Genomic DNA, 14,493 nt, shown 5'->3' on the forward strand with positions numbered 1-14,493 from the left:
TAAACGGCGGGCACCGTCGGTCGGGATTCGAACCCGCCACTTCTCAGCTAGCCGCCGGCGCTCTCGCCTCGGAGCCACCGAGGCGGCTAGCTCAGAAGTGGTGCGAATATGTCCAGATTCCTGCTTCGATTATGAAACAAGTGTCGACATCAATTGTTTAAAAAAAAAACGATTACGGCGAATCAACAGCTGGTACAAAGAACTGTCAACCGCAGATCGAGACATTAGAACAGGGCACATATCACTCATTCTGTCTCACATCCGAGCTTGCGTTGCATCTCCGCGAACTCACCTTAGCGCTTAGTACTAATTTTCTTCGAATTCGGGGGTGTTTTTTTAAGGGTTAATTTGTCTTCGAATTTTGGGATGTTTCTTCGGGGATACTTTTTCTCGTAGATTCAAATTCCAATTTTCGCTATTGGAAAAACAAAAATCGTTCTTGATTGGGGTTTAAGTTGAAAGAACACAGATCAGTGAGGACTGTGTTAAAGACATAAAATAAAACTGGATAGGTATTTCTTCCCGTGAAGTTTAGGTTTTTCTTGTTGGAGAACAGTTCCGATTCGGGAGTTCTCAGTTTTCCCCGATTATTTTTCAAAGCTTCTCGGGGGTTATCCGTATTTTTCGAAAACGCAGAACTTCACGGTATTCCATTGTAACGGAAATAGGATTCCGTGTTTTCCGCCTATGTATAGCGATAAACCGCGGAAAATAATTCTGGGACTGGCTTTAAAGAAATCGAGGGAAGTTGGAAAAGGTCGGGTTGGGAATGCCTGTGACTGAGAAAATCCCAACTGAACACAGCTTGCACTCAAGTTTCCGCGAGGTTGCTAATTTCTTTAGGAACTAATGCTACGGTGCCACGGAACGCGTCTCTGACTGGTGTCTGTGTGCGTGGCAACAAATGACGTCACAGAATTCCGTGTGTCATGCTGTCGAATTAATGTCGCGATCCTGGCGGTTGGGCAGCGAAGTCCTGTCCTGGCAAAACAAAGTTTGAGCGAAAGCGAGCGTCGCTGTCGTCGCGGAGTCCCAACTCTTGGCTATTGAAGCTTCCGCGGACTGTCAATCCGCTAGTGGAGCCGGAAATTCTACAAATTGTTAGCAGAGCACTCATTTCTTTCTTAGCACACGTCAGAGCGCGCCCGAACACATATGTCAAACCGCGCGACGACAGTGATAGAACTCGTTGCCACAGGCTACTTTTCCTAAAGAAATTTCTAATGTTTAATTTTTTTTTTTCGGTATGTTGCATAATATTTTGAGTTCCTCGAGGCAACAGTTTGCTTGAGCGTATCGAATACTGCACGTGGTCCCACATATCGGACCAAGCGTACGTACCTTAAACTTCTTTACCTTGGTTTGGGTAAACGTTGAATTTCCAAGTTGCTGTAACATAATACAGATATTATAATATTTTTCGTAAATATCTCGCTGATATACCATTGTTCTAGTGTGGGACATTTCGGCGCAGGACGTTTTGGTGTAAGGAGTTCTGGGGACGACTTAGCGCTGCTCGCCGTACATTGCCATCTACAGAGTTTTCGGTGTACAGCATTTGCACGGACTTCTCTACGTGAAATTAACGTTTTCGTCCTCCCGCATTTTAATGGAAGTAATACTTTGAAGCTTAGAGACTCTCTCGTGTAATTTTACAAGGAGCAAAGGGATCGACTGAGTGTTCTATTCCATTCGAATATATTTATATAAAGAAAGTTGATCTTCTCCAAGTAAAGAGGAACCGTCATTTTGCTGCGTGAAACAGTAACGACAAAAGCAAGGTTCGCTGACTGTAGAGCGAAACGAATTTTTGTTTCAGGGAGTTTGTAATCTAATTTAATTACTCTTGTAATCTTTACAAGTGAAGACTTTTATCTTACCGAATTACGAAGTACAAAATGATTTTGCAGTGTCTAATTATAATAATTGCTCGATAAAAAAAAATAAACGCAGTACACTTTTTAAAAGGTCTCGAGGGTTTACTTTACCGCCAAACACTTGGGAGAGCATCTATACAGCTGCGATCTACGGCAGCGACTGGCTCTTCCCATCGTTGTGCGGTAAAGTTTAAACGCTCCACATTTCTAAGAGTGTATATGTACGACAAAACGTTTTTCAAAATACTCACCACTGAGTTTGAGTAGGCAACAGCTCTGCACTCGACCAGCTGAAATACCTGATTGGAGGAATAAAAAATGCGAGTAATTAGAACCAAGTCTAAGCGGGTTACTTGGAGGCTGGGGGTAAATTTTAACACCTTTTCTTAATTTCACTCGATAGCCGAAACTTCATCCAGCTGATTAGATTATTAGCATGCAGAACGCGGAGACTGTCACTTATGACGATTATCAGAAACAGTGCCGACGCGTGAAGATTCACAAAATGCGAACAGACAAAAATTATTCGATGTGCGGCTATATACTTGTGTTCGATATATTGTGTTCGATATACTTGTGTTCATATCGCGAAAAATAGCCCGATCGGCTATTTTTCGCGATAACCTGGCCTGTCATGGTGATGATGAGGTGAAGTAAGCGGAATAAGAGGAAACGAAAACTGAAGGGCGGTTTAGGCGTGCACAGCTTATTAAAAGCGCCCATACAAGAACAGAGTAAGATAGCACAGTATACCACGAAACGGCCAAGGCACGGTTCGCTGACCGAAGCCGTAGTGATATTCTTGTCCAGAAAGCATTTGTGAAGAGCTTTCATGTACTTCTGTTCCTTCGCCTGAAACGAAACAACAACGCACTCAATTACGTTTAAAAGTACATTTTTATCGACACTAAACAGGCGAGTTCATGTTCGCGCAGCCATTCATGTACGGTTATTGTCTAACCATAGTTAGACAGTGATTGATAATCAAACCAAGTTCGAACCAACTGCTTGTTTCTTAAACTATATTTGGAAATATTACGCATCGAATTTTCGGCACACGAGCTACGGCGCAAAGCATGCAAAAAATGGTATTTTCAAAGACCCGACTTTCTAAATCACCCTGATCCGGAGAGTATTATCGATGGAGGTATATTTGTGCAGGCTCGAAGAAAAAACAGAAATTCGCACCTTTCATCCTTTCAAAAGGACGGGTTGGTTTTTTTTTTTTTTTTTTTTCCTGTGCGCTTGTGCTGTCTTTTAAAGGACGAAATGCATTTACAGCGGAGCTGTTAAGCGCTATAGTTTCCCCAGTTTCGTGTCCGTGGACAAATAAATCTCGAGGCGATCCTCTGGACAGCTACTGCCATCTATAAGCGACGGCGGCAACCAGACAACCGACTTCCCGGTTGTCTGGTTGCCGTCGTCGCTCATAGATGGCGGCACGTAGTACAGCTCCGCTGCTCTTCCTTCTTTATTAGAGTAGAAAGCGTAGAAAAGGTGAATGTTTTTTCACGCTTTCAAACGCTGTCCCCAATCCCAAAAATGTGTTCGTCCGTCTGCCCGTGCATTTCCCGCTAAGTTTAGCGGGGAAACGGATGTCACATGACCTATACACGAATTCCGTTTCCCCGCTTAATTTAGTGGGAAATTTGACGCCACGTGACCTGACGTCACGAGAGCTACAGGCGAATTCAGTGTCCTCCGCTAAATTTAGCGGAGAAATGGACGTCACATGACCTGTACACCAATTCAGTTTCCCGGCTAAATTTGGCGGGAAAATTGATGTTACGTGACCTGACTTCACGCGACTGTGGAGGCGGCCTAGGCGGCGACCAGCCGAGTCGGACTTACATTGCAAAATGTTTAATTTTCGAAGCGGGGAAAGGGAAGAAGGAAGCAAACAGAGGGAGCAGAGCACGCGCAGCCGAGCGCGCTCTCTTGGCGCGTGCCGTCCAACAGCGTCGCAGGTGTTCCGAGGGAAACAAACGAACAAATTTGTCGTTAGTTGTTTATACATCAGGAGTTTAGACTGCGAGAACATGGCGACATTGTCACCCACTGTAGAGGAGCAATTTGGCCAGTGCAGTACGACTGGTAGCTTGGGGTCTTTAACGTGCACCACGCACGCCGGTACGATGCTCATCCAGATTGAAACGGGCAGGGGTGGAGATTGAACCCAGGATCCCTGGGTTCTGCAGCGCGAGCTTTGGCTCCACGTGCTCCGAGCTGGTGTGCGCTAGGTCAGTCGGCCTCCGATCCCCCTGTTCTGAGGGCGATATGCCACAGATGGCTAGCATAAAAGGAACAACACAAAGGAGAGAAGAAAGTGAAATGGGAACTGAACTGAACAGCGACCTTCGTCGCCAATTCGATTTCCCCGCTATATGTTGTGGGGAAATTGATGTGAGGTGACCGTGACCTATATGCGAATTCGGTTTCCCCATAAATTTGGCGAGGGGATTGATGCCTTGTAACCTGACGTCACGTGAACTATAAGCAAATGTAGTTTTCCCGCTGCATTTAGCGGGAAAGTGGAAATTTCAAAATCCTATATGCATTTCATGCACTGAAGGACTTCAAAAATAAAGGTCACTGCCATTTTCTGCAGCGTGTTTTGTTTGTTTCTTTTTTCAGGTTTGGAGAAATTTTATAGAGTGCTGGTGTCTTTTCCTGTGTGTGTGCGAATTTGTTGCCTGGTGCCGCTTTTCTGCCATGTTTGTGCGGGTTTAAACGGATGAATGTACGTTGTTTTGTCTCTTCAGGTGAGGTGATTGTGTGGTTATGATTTCCGTAGGCTCGTCCTTTTAAAGCATAAAAAGCTACCCCAATCCCAAAATTTTGTTCGTCCGTGCATTTCCCGCTAAATTTAGCGGAGAAATTGATATAACGAGACCTATACACGAATTCAGTTTCTCAGCTAAGTTTAACGGGAAAATTGATGCCATGTGACCTGACGTCACGGAACATAAGACTATTCAGTTTCCCCGCTAAATTTAGCCGAAAAATTGACGTCACGTGACCTATACACCGATTCAGTTACCCGCTACATTTGGCGGGAAAATTCACGTGTTGTGACTTAGACACCAATCCAGTTTCCCCGCTAAATTTAGCGAGGGAAATCGACGTCAAGTGGCCTGACGTGATGTGACCTATGCAACCATTCAGTTTTCCCGTTAAATTTAGCGGGAAAATAGACGTCACGTGAGACACGGATTCCCTATACTGCATTTGATGCATTATAGGACTTTGAAGGTAAAAATCGCTGCCAATTTTTATACAGCGTTTTTTTGATGCAATTTTTTTTTAATAGTTGGTTTGTACTCTGGCCATGTAAGATTTCCTTCCCCTGTTGAACATTTCCTTTGTCTCGACTTGCCGAATGGTGCTACCGGGGAAGAAGTTGGGGGGGGGGGGGGGGGGGGGTGCTGTCGCCTCGACAGGCATGCCTATTGTTGCGATGGTCCCACAGACAGATGTTCTACGGGTCGGTTGTCTAAATAAAATCTTCGATTTTATTTGACTTGCGTTGCAATTGGTTTCACTTTATAGCTGTTCTTGGGCTAGCTCAATCACTCTACTAAACCTGACAGATGGCGATTGTTTGCCTTACGTCGGTGGACCGAATGCGGACAGCCTCCTTCTTATCGTAACCAATATAATGTAGGACTTTGTGTGAAGTAGTAGAACCGGCACAACTGGGCAAACGTCATATCGCAGTTCATGTCAAAGACGCAGACCCCGACAATACGGAAACCTCGCAACCCCATCTGGGCCGGTGGCTAACCACGATACAGAAGAGAAGTAGAGACCAGCGGGCTGGGGGGAGAGGAAATCGTCTGCTTCTAGCGCATGAGTTCCGGTGACGTCAGAGCGACGCCTAGCTCTGATTGGCTGTGATTGAAAGGATAGTGGGTAGAGCTCAAGACACCTTGCCTTGAAGTCTACCCACTCTCCTTTCAATCAGCCAATAAGAGCTCGACGTTCTGACATCATCGCAACCCCTACAAAAGTAGCAGACGAGGCCTGCGCTCCGAGCATTAACATCCCTTTCGGCGGCTCGCGATTTCAAGATAGTATAGACGCTTTCAGGCAGCTGTGCATGGGCGGTGCCATAACCCACCTTCAGTTTTTGTTCCCTCTTATTGCGTTCACTCCATTTAATCATTGGGACAGCACGACAGATTATTGCCATTTTCAGAATTACTGTGTCCTTCTCCCCAGCATAGGTCTTTGTGGAGGCTCGTCAATGCCCGCTTCGGTGGCTTGGCATCTCGGTAACACGAGAGAAGGTCGGCTATGGTGGCTCAATCTGGTGCGTGCTGAAAGCGTCTATAGGCACTTAGCGCTGCTGCCTTCTTTTCTGTAGTTACCATGACAGTTCAAGAAATCCACGGTGTGGCTTAGTATGTTCGCGTGTTCTGCTTCGTGATTGGTCCTTCGATGTTCTTATCGGCTAATGCGGTACTCCCGTTAGCTGCGGAGGCGAGAATCAGATACGATAGTTGTGAATGTGGCACCAGGCAGGCTTCCCGTTTTCTTTCCCTGACGTCTGGACTAACTACTTAGTCTTTGAGCCCATCATTGACACGTGTATCAGTGATGGAGGTGGCATTTGACTTTTTGGAACAGATTCTGTAGCAGGCAAAATATTGGTTTGGAGCGCCCACCGACGCTTTTGAAGCAAAAGCGAGTTCGTCGTTGATAATAACAGAGGGTTCGTCCTTGATACTGGAGCATAACGCTCATTCTCTTTTGTAATAAGAATAGTAAAGGCGCAGAAAAAACACAGAGCCTTCTTAGAAATAAGGCTCTTGTCAGAGCAGGCTCCATTTGCAATAGGTACATTAAAAGAATTGTTAAAAAAATGAAACAGATAGCGCAACGCTTCAGTTATAATAAAGCCTCACTTCCCACCCCTTTTACACTCGTTAGGTTATTTAGCCCATAAATGTAATTGGTGTAAAATGACGGAAAAACCCACTATATCCGCTAACACGTCTACCAATAAAAATGCGTGTGTGAGGAACCTGCCAAAACTCAACACTTTAATACCATAAACTGCAAAAAACAAACACTCAAAAATATTATAAAAGCCTACAGGTTTAAGTGTGACACTGCTTTTTAGCGGCATTTGAACCAGATATGAGTCAAAGTTCCCTGTTCTTTCGATCGACAGCAGGACGGGAACTACCCCGACCACTGTTTTTTCTTCAAATATAGACCGGCGTTATCTTCCGCTTCTGGGTACAGAATTTTTTTTTTTTTTTAATTAGAGGTCAACCTGCATCTAAATAAAAAATGATAGACCTGTAATAGTTGGGAGCGCATAATTTCCCAGCCTATCGTGCTATGACCAGGGCTCCGTGTTTTCGGATGAATCCGAAAGAAATTTGAAAAACATTCGCCGGTAAACTTTTCGTCAATTCGGATTTATTTGAACAACTTTGAATTTCGAGGTCACAGAAACAAAATAAACAGAAAAAAAAAGAATTTTACATCTAAACTTTATAAGAGAACAAGGTCAGTGGTCCTGGGGAGATTCCACTTCAGTTTCCTTTAAAATTTAGAACTACCGACAAAAAGGGGGTGTGCCTTTTAGCGCGTCGAGGTTCCTTCGGGACAACGGGTCATGGTACCCGGACGTTATTTATTTTGGTTTCGAATTTTTAAATTTTACGCAGTATTATAAACTCCGAATTTAAACAAAAAATTGGGAATCTAACAAAAATAACAATGATAAACCCCGAATCCCCAGCGAAAAATAAACTCCAAAAAACACCCTCCGAATTTCACGAGAAATAAACTCCGAAAACGCTGAAAGCGCTCCCCCTCGTCAGCTGCTGCTCCTAAAGGCTCTGTACTCCGACGTAGCCCGCGCGCAAGCGAACGCTGGCCGAAGTCGGCTACGTCATGTCAGTCACGCTGCGTGCGTCAAAAAAAAAAAAAAAAATTCGGCCTCTTTATACTCCGGCGGCCGTGGCGGCTCCCGCGGCGCGTGTCGGTGGGCCGCCGGCGCGGCGCATGCGCAGAATCTGACTACGGGGGCAAGTTTCCTGCGAGAGTGCGCCACTTCCGGTTCCTTTTCATTTCCAATACGCCTCGCAAGTGGGCTCATTTTCGTCTTCTGCGCATGAGAAAGCAAGTAGCGGTGACGTCAGAACGCCGAGCCCTGATTGGCTGATCGCGACCCCCTATCTGAGCGTCGTCTGCTCCTTTGCAACGTCGTCTGCTCGCAACATCTTCTGCGTCTGTCTTACCTTTCCTACGACTTTCGGAACCGCAGATCTTTACGAGCGAGCTCGACTTCGCCTTTCAGAGAGGGCAGACGAAATACCTCGAGTGGTACGTTGTTTTTGTCTAACAACTAGCAGACGCGCATCAAGGAGGGAAGTCAAAGGACTCGCATGCGAGGTGTCCCGAGGCGCGGAGGTTTGTTTGCTAAGAACCGAGAGGGTGAGCGTGTTAATGTCCGCAAGTTCCCTCCCAAATACTCTTTCCCTCCTTTCCTGTGCGGCGAGACTCCTCATTCTTTAACGGCGTCGGCGGATTGGCGCAGTTAACGTCGTCTGCTTTACGTCTGCTAGTCAAAGCGATCTTTACCTTTCCTGCGTCTGTCGGAGATTCACCGCTTTTTCACCGGCGAGAGTCACCGTTGCCTCGGGAAACAAGGAGATAACAAGAGGAAGAAATTGACCTCTTAATCTAAAATTGAGGTCAGCGATCAAAGCATAATAAAGGAAGGGTTCACAAGGGTCGCGCGGGCATATTCCATTCAGCACGCCAGCCGGTCGTGGGCAGACGGTCGCCGAGTCGCGGAGTGCCTGCTAGGCCTAACTCCAAAGCTCGCTTGGTCGCGTTCGGTGGAATCGTGGACGCTGAAGCTTTTCCCGGGTGTTTGTGGAGCCAGCTTTCTTAGTCGTCGTGGTCTGCTTCAATTACGTTTTACTTTTTTCTTGTTGCTTGAAGTCGGGACGCGTGAGAAGCGCACGTAGAAAAATAAACGTCCGTGGGTCGTCGCGACCGCGACGCTGTCGGCCATGCTGATTTGATCGTAAGAAGTGCGTAAGACAGCTTCGGAGCTGTCGTAGGATTTCGTCCTAACCTGCGCAAAACTTACGAAAATTTTGTTTCGTGAATACGAATTGGTTCTTAAGTTTTGTCTTACGCACATTTTTGGCGTAAGATCGTTTCGTGAATCTAGCCTCTGCACTTCCGAAAGTCGCGGGAAAGGTAAGACAGACGCAGACGACGTTGCGAACAGACGACGTAGCAAAGGAGCAGGCGAAGCTCAGATAGGGGGTCGCGATCAGCCAATCAGGGCTCGGCGTTCTGACGTCACTGCTACCCCCTGCGCAAGAAGCAGACGAACTTGCCCTCCGCATAGCAGACAAAAATTCTCGCGCTTCTTGAGCGCCAAGTTCGAGCGATGGCGTGGACGTACCTTGCACGACGAAAACTGGCGCTTGCACTGTTAATGCACCGCCTGCGCCGCAAGCGTAGGAGGTCAATGTACAAACGGCACATCTTTGACAAGCGCACGGTCTACGGTACTCAAGCTTCCTCGTTTCGTAGACACACGGGTGATGACGAATTCCCTCGATCGGCTTCTTGACCGACCGAGTCCGATTCTTCAAACATGACGCCACACGGAGTGGTGCTCCCGTCGTCTGCTATTGCTCGTACTCGCCGCACTTACCGCGCGAGGGCTGCCGGGAACCAGCGCGTGATGCATCCTGGTCCGGCGTCGCTGGCGCGACCGGCGCGGAATACGACATGCTCCATTTTGGCGTCGAGGCGGTCAGGCCGCGTCGAACGCCGCCGGTCGCGTCGGTTACGCCACGACGCCGGAGTATAGAGCGTCGGGTTTTCGCCGACGTGACGTCGCTGTGACGCGCTCGCACGCGCGCACGCGTTACGTCGGAGTATAACAGAGCCTTAACACTCCGGTGCAAAGCGGTGAAGCTCGACGCGCGCGTTCTGGTGACAGGCGGTGAAGTTTGACGCGAGCGGCTAAAGCGCCACACGATACTCGACTGATATCATTAGGAGAACAAGACCCTGGTTCTGTCATATCCCGGTATTCGCCATCCTACTATTCTGCAAAGTTTTCTCCTGACCTTTAGCTCCTGACACCTACGACATTGCTGGAAATTTAGACGATCTCGACGATCAATCGAGCAGCGCATCAACCGGCCAGCGCGGCAGACGAGAAATCTTTGTTTAACCTTAATTTAAAGCGCAGCCGACGCTACGAGCCCGTATGACCACTCAAACAGCATCAAAGGGGGAAATCGTGGCATTCGTTATCTTTATATACATATTCTTCTATCGGTTGCAACAGTCAAGTGCATCGAATATTCGGCGACTTGCGCTTTTAATATGTATGTTCGTGGTTTTATCTGTTCGAGCCTTCGTCCGTGCTCTGGCCTAAGATGAGCAAACTATACGGTAAGTCGGGGGAAAGTTTGTGTCTAATGAACACAGCCATTTTTGTGTGTCATTTACACACACACATTGAAATTGAGTATCTGAATCTACAAAACAATAGTTTTTGAGAAACTATGAAATACATATTTGCATCAGTTTCCTTTCCCTTTCCTTCTACCTCTCTAAATATTAGACTCACCCTGTAATTATTATTATGTTTTTTGTAAGCCCACTAGGCGCGGGTGCGGCGCACTTCTTAGCGAAAATTGCTTTTTGGAGCAAGATGCATCAGACTTTCGCTTATGACACATGAATTTGATAGTTTCTGTGGACAAAAAGTGTGGACTACAGCATGTCCAAAAACGGAGGTTCTACTTTTGATTGCGAGGAGGGTACTCACCTTTGGCCACAGAAATTTGTTGTCGCATTCGGCCAAGGTTGCCCCCACTGCGCGCAGTATAGACATAAAGTGAACAAGATTGTCACTACAACCTACAAGCCCCAGGCCGCCAGAAAGCGATCAGCATATATCACGCGATCATCACCGGGTAGCCAATGAGACCACTGCCTCACCGGGATGGCTGGGGCCAATCACGAACGTCATGCGTGAAATCACCATAAGCGAGTGAATGCAGGTAAAAGGCTTCCAGACCACAAGCTCTCAGTGCTGACTCCTGTGATGTCCTGTGGTAACGCGAACGCGAACTGCTGTTGGCTGAACGCTCTAGCAATGATTCGGTGTCCCTGTCCTTATGGTGCTGAGCAATCTGCCTCACATTTAGTTTCTTCAGTTTTCCAGTGCGAACCAACCGGCTGAAGCCATAAATGTTTACCTGTAGCTATACATCGACAGGCAACAACGAAAAATTGTGAACTCCGCAACACAATTGGATATATATAGTAGTCACTGGGTGACTATCAAGACACTGTGATGCCTAAAGCCGGGGTCAGACTGCTTATACATCATACAAAAGACGGTCTCTAAACATCAGTCACTGCGATATCCGTGGTTAGAATTCCGCGTTTCAAGTTTTTCCTTGAGCTTGTTGCCATGGCATTTGAAGCACGGATTTCGTGGCGACTTGCATTCGAATCTGTTTGCAGACTGTCTTTTGTATGGTGTATAAGCAGTGTCACCCCTGCTTAACGCTTCACGCATTGTGCAATTGGTACAAGCGTTACGTAATACTACAGTTTCTTTTGATATGTACTTCAATTCCGCTGACGTCATTTGAGATCTGGAGGTGGATAAGGCCGGTGCATCAATATACGCCCTGACCAAGTGCTTACAACACCGGAAATCAATCGGTTCTTGACTGACAAGGCTCCATATACCGTCAAATTCCCAACTTGTGTCTCGAAAAGCACGAATAGCAACAAATATGAGGGGGAGGGGTCTTACGTGCCAAACCAAGGAAGGGCGTCAGGCACGCCGCGGCGGAGGATTGAGGAATAATTTCGACCACTTGAGGATCTTTCGACGTGCAACCAAAAACACGGTTGCGCGGCGCCTTCTCCGCAATAAGCCTAACTCAATTTGCAAGCACCTCGGCCAGGGCTGGGTTCGAATCTCGAACCGGCCACCTGGGGATACGTAGCCCGGCGGTTGGTCTCGGAGTCATCGAGGCGACTGTCTCAAAAAGCGGACAATGAAGTGAAGAGCGCAAGTACTATATACCTTGACATAGTTTCGCCTCCTTTGTCCTTTGGACGCGGTCCTGGAAAGCAAGGCGGGGTTGCAGACAAAGAAGCAAGGCCACCGGCATTAGCCACGTCTTCCAAAGCGAACACTCCATGTCGCGGAGGAATTACGCTCTGGCCCATATATGCGTGACAACCTTATGTCTCAGACTTGCGCATTTCACTCGTGTTGGATGATTTACCGGGTTCTCGGAATTCTGCGACGAACGTTCTCCGTTATTTACGGCTCTTTGACGACGCGCTTCCTTTGGAAGTGTGCCTGGTGAAGCGACGAAGATGTGTAAGGGACAGCCCGATGTTCTGAATAAGGAGCATCTTATAGGGCGGTCATGCGCGAAGGGTAGTTAGGGGCTATTGTGCCAACGCGTCTTTCGCGCAAAAGGAGATCTCTGACAACCTAAAGACGCTTTCGGGAGAGAGAGAGAGAGAGAGAGACTGCGTATAGCTGTGCTCGCGCAGCGACCAAATCGTAAAAAGTTAACAAAAAAAAGGCTAACCTTCGGTTTTCTGCGTCCGTCGTCAAACCATAATGAGACGACGGACGTGTACCACGAACGTGAAACCGCATGCGTATTTGCGCACGCTCATCATGCATCAATAATAATAATAATAATATTAAGAAACATGAAATGGTGTTTTTATTCTCGAGATTTCAAGGAAAAACCGCTTTCCTGCAGTGATAGCTAGTTATCTCGTGCCCCACTACGCGGTAGGTATAGTTTTGTAAGGTTCGAGCCAAGCATCGTTTCAAGGTCTAATAAAGGGAAACTCTGAGTAGATCTTGAGAGTGGATCTTTATAGTGAAAACTCAACCGTACCACAAGCATCACATAGAAAAACAAAAACTGCAATGACGCGTGGCGGGCAAATTGTTATAGTGTACTGTAAAACCCTTAATGTTTGCGAGCCCTCAATTTTCGCGAATTTCACGAATTGAAGAATTCGGGAAATTTAAGGGCGCGCGAACATTTCGGTTCTTGAGATTTTCAATGCAGGCGTCTGGAATTCGCGAAATTTAGTGGTCGCGATTATGTCATCTGTGACCGATTCGCAAAAAATAGGGGCCGCGAAAATAAAGGGGTTTACAGTATTAGCGCACCGCAACTTGACGCAGGTGAATAGCTCACGCCGCAGAACCTATATAGATTCTGGACTTCCCGCTAATTTCGATCTGTATGAGGATCGGAACGGAGTGCGGTAGTATATCACTAACAAGTTATTTAAATGCACAAGGCTAGCAGAGGCACTGCACTGGATAATTTTTTTAGATGCGGAGCATCTCTTGCTCGGGTCTATGTCCCGCGGCGTCGTAGTCCGCACTCACACTACGCATGCGCAACTCTCCTCCTTCCCTCTCTCCAACAGCTGCGCGTTACTCTCTCCGCTCTCTCTCTCTACCAGCTGCGTGCACTTCGCGTGCGTTCGCTTCTAATCACACCGCGCGCGCATGCGCAACTCTCCTCCTCTAGTCTCCTCTCCTTCAAGTGTGAATATAAGCAGCGGTAGCGCGCGCGTTCAGTTCACCCGCTGTTGACTCCACTTCACTCCGTTCTTCCGATGAAGTGTGATGGAAGCAACAGTCCCGTCAGTTAGTGGGTTGGCGCAAGCAAGCGTCAGCACCACCCCACAAACTAACAGCAACGCTACGCCCACTGAAGACAAAGCTGCGCAGCGAAGGGTACGCGACGCTGAGCGCAAACGCTTGAAGCGAGCGGCAGACCCTGAACTACGGCAACGAGAAGCGGCGGATGCTGAACTATACGACAACGTGAAGCAGCGGCGGTTCGAGAACGTCGAGCAGCAGAACCTGAGGTTCGGGACCGTGAAGTTCAACAACGTTACTAACACCGTTAATAACAGCGTTAATAACGATCCGCGATGCTCCGCATCAGCCCATGTTCCCTTCGGGAAGATGGTGTAATTTTTTAATATACAGCGCAAACCTGTGCCATCATACCTCCCAAGCAGACCGATTTTTCGCTGTCTTAACACGAACGTTAATTTGATTAGCTTTTGGGGAGTTCAGGTTCAATAAAAAAAATGCAATGAAGGTATTCAAATGTCCCAAAAACATCCACAACGTGTTTAATTGAGTGCCGGTTTACGGTGGCGTTAATTAGTGCGAGGACACTAGCGAGGACTGCATTTTGAAAATTATACCTTTGTAAGCGGCGTCGCTTCTGCTAGAGGGTGCTGACCAACTTCATTTCCAAAGGAAATTTTTAGCTATAAAAACCGTATACCCTCGTCTGTACTTGCAGAAACAATGATGTTGTGAACGACGACAACACAAGCACAAACTTAGAAATTATCAGCAGTTTATTCCCAAATCACGACGTAGAAAAGATGAGGCCCGTCTTCAAATGTGACAGAAAACCAACTGCAGGGTCCAGGAGTTCTTGGAGACTCTCAATCTGTTCATGTTTTGATGCTCATCTTTGGCGGTGGGATATGGGGCGGTTCAAGGTGGGCTCGTCTTTCATTAAAA

Source organism: Ixodes scapularis, unplaced genomic scaffold, assembly GCF_016920785.2.
Source record: "Ixodes scapularis isolate PalLabHiFi unplaced genomic scaffold, ASM1692078v2 PGA_scaffold4__175_contigs__length_147842914, whole genome shotgun sequence".
NCBI classification, from domain to species: domain Eukaryota; kingdom Metazoa; phylum Arthropoda; class Arachnida; order Ixodida; family Ixodidae; genus Ixodes; species Ixodes scapularis.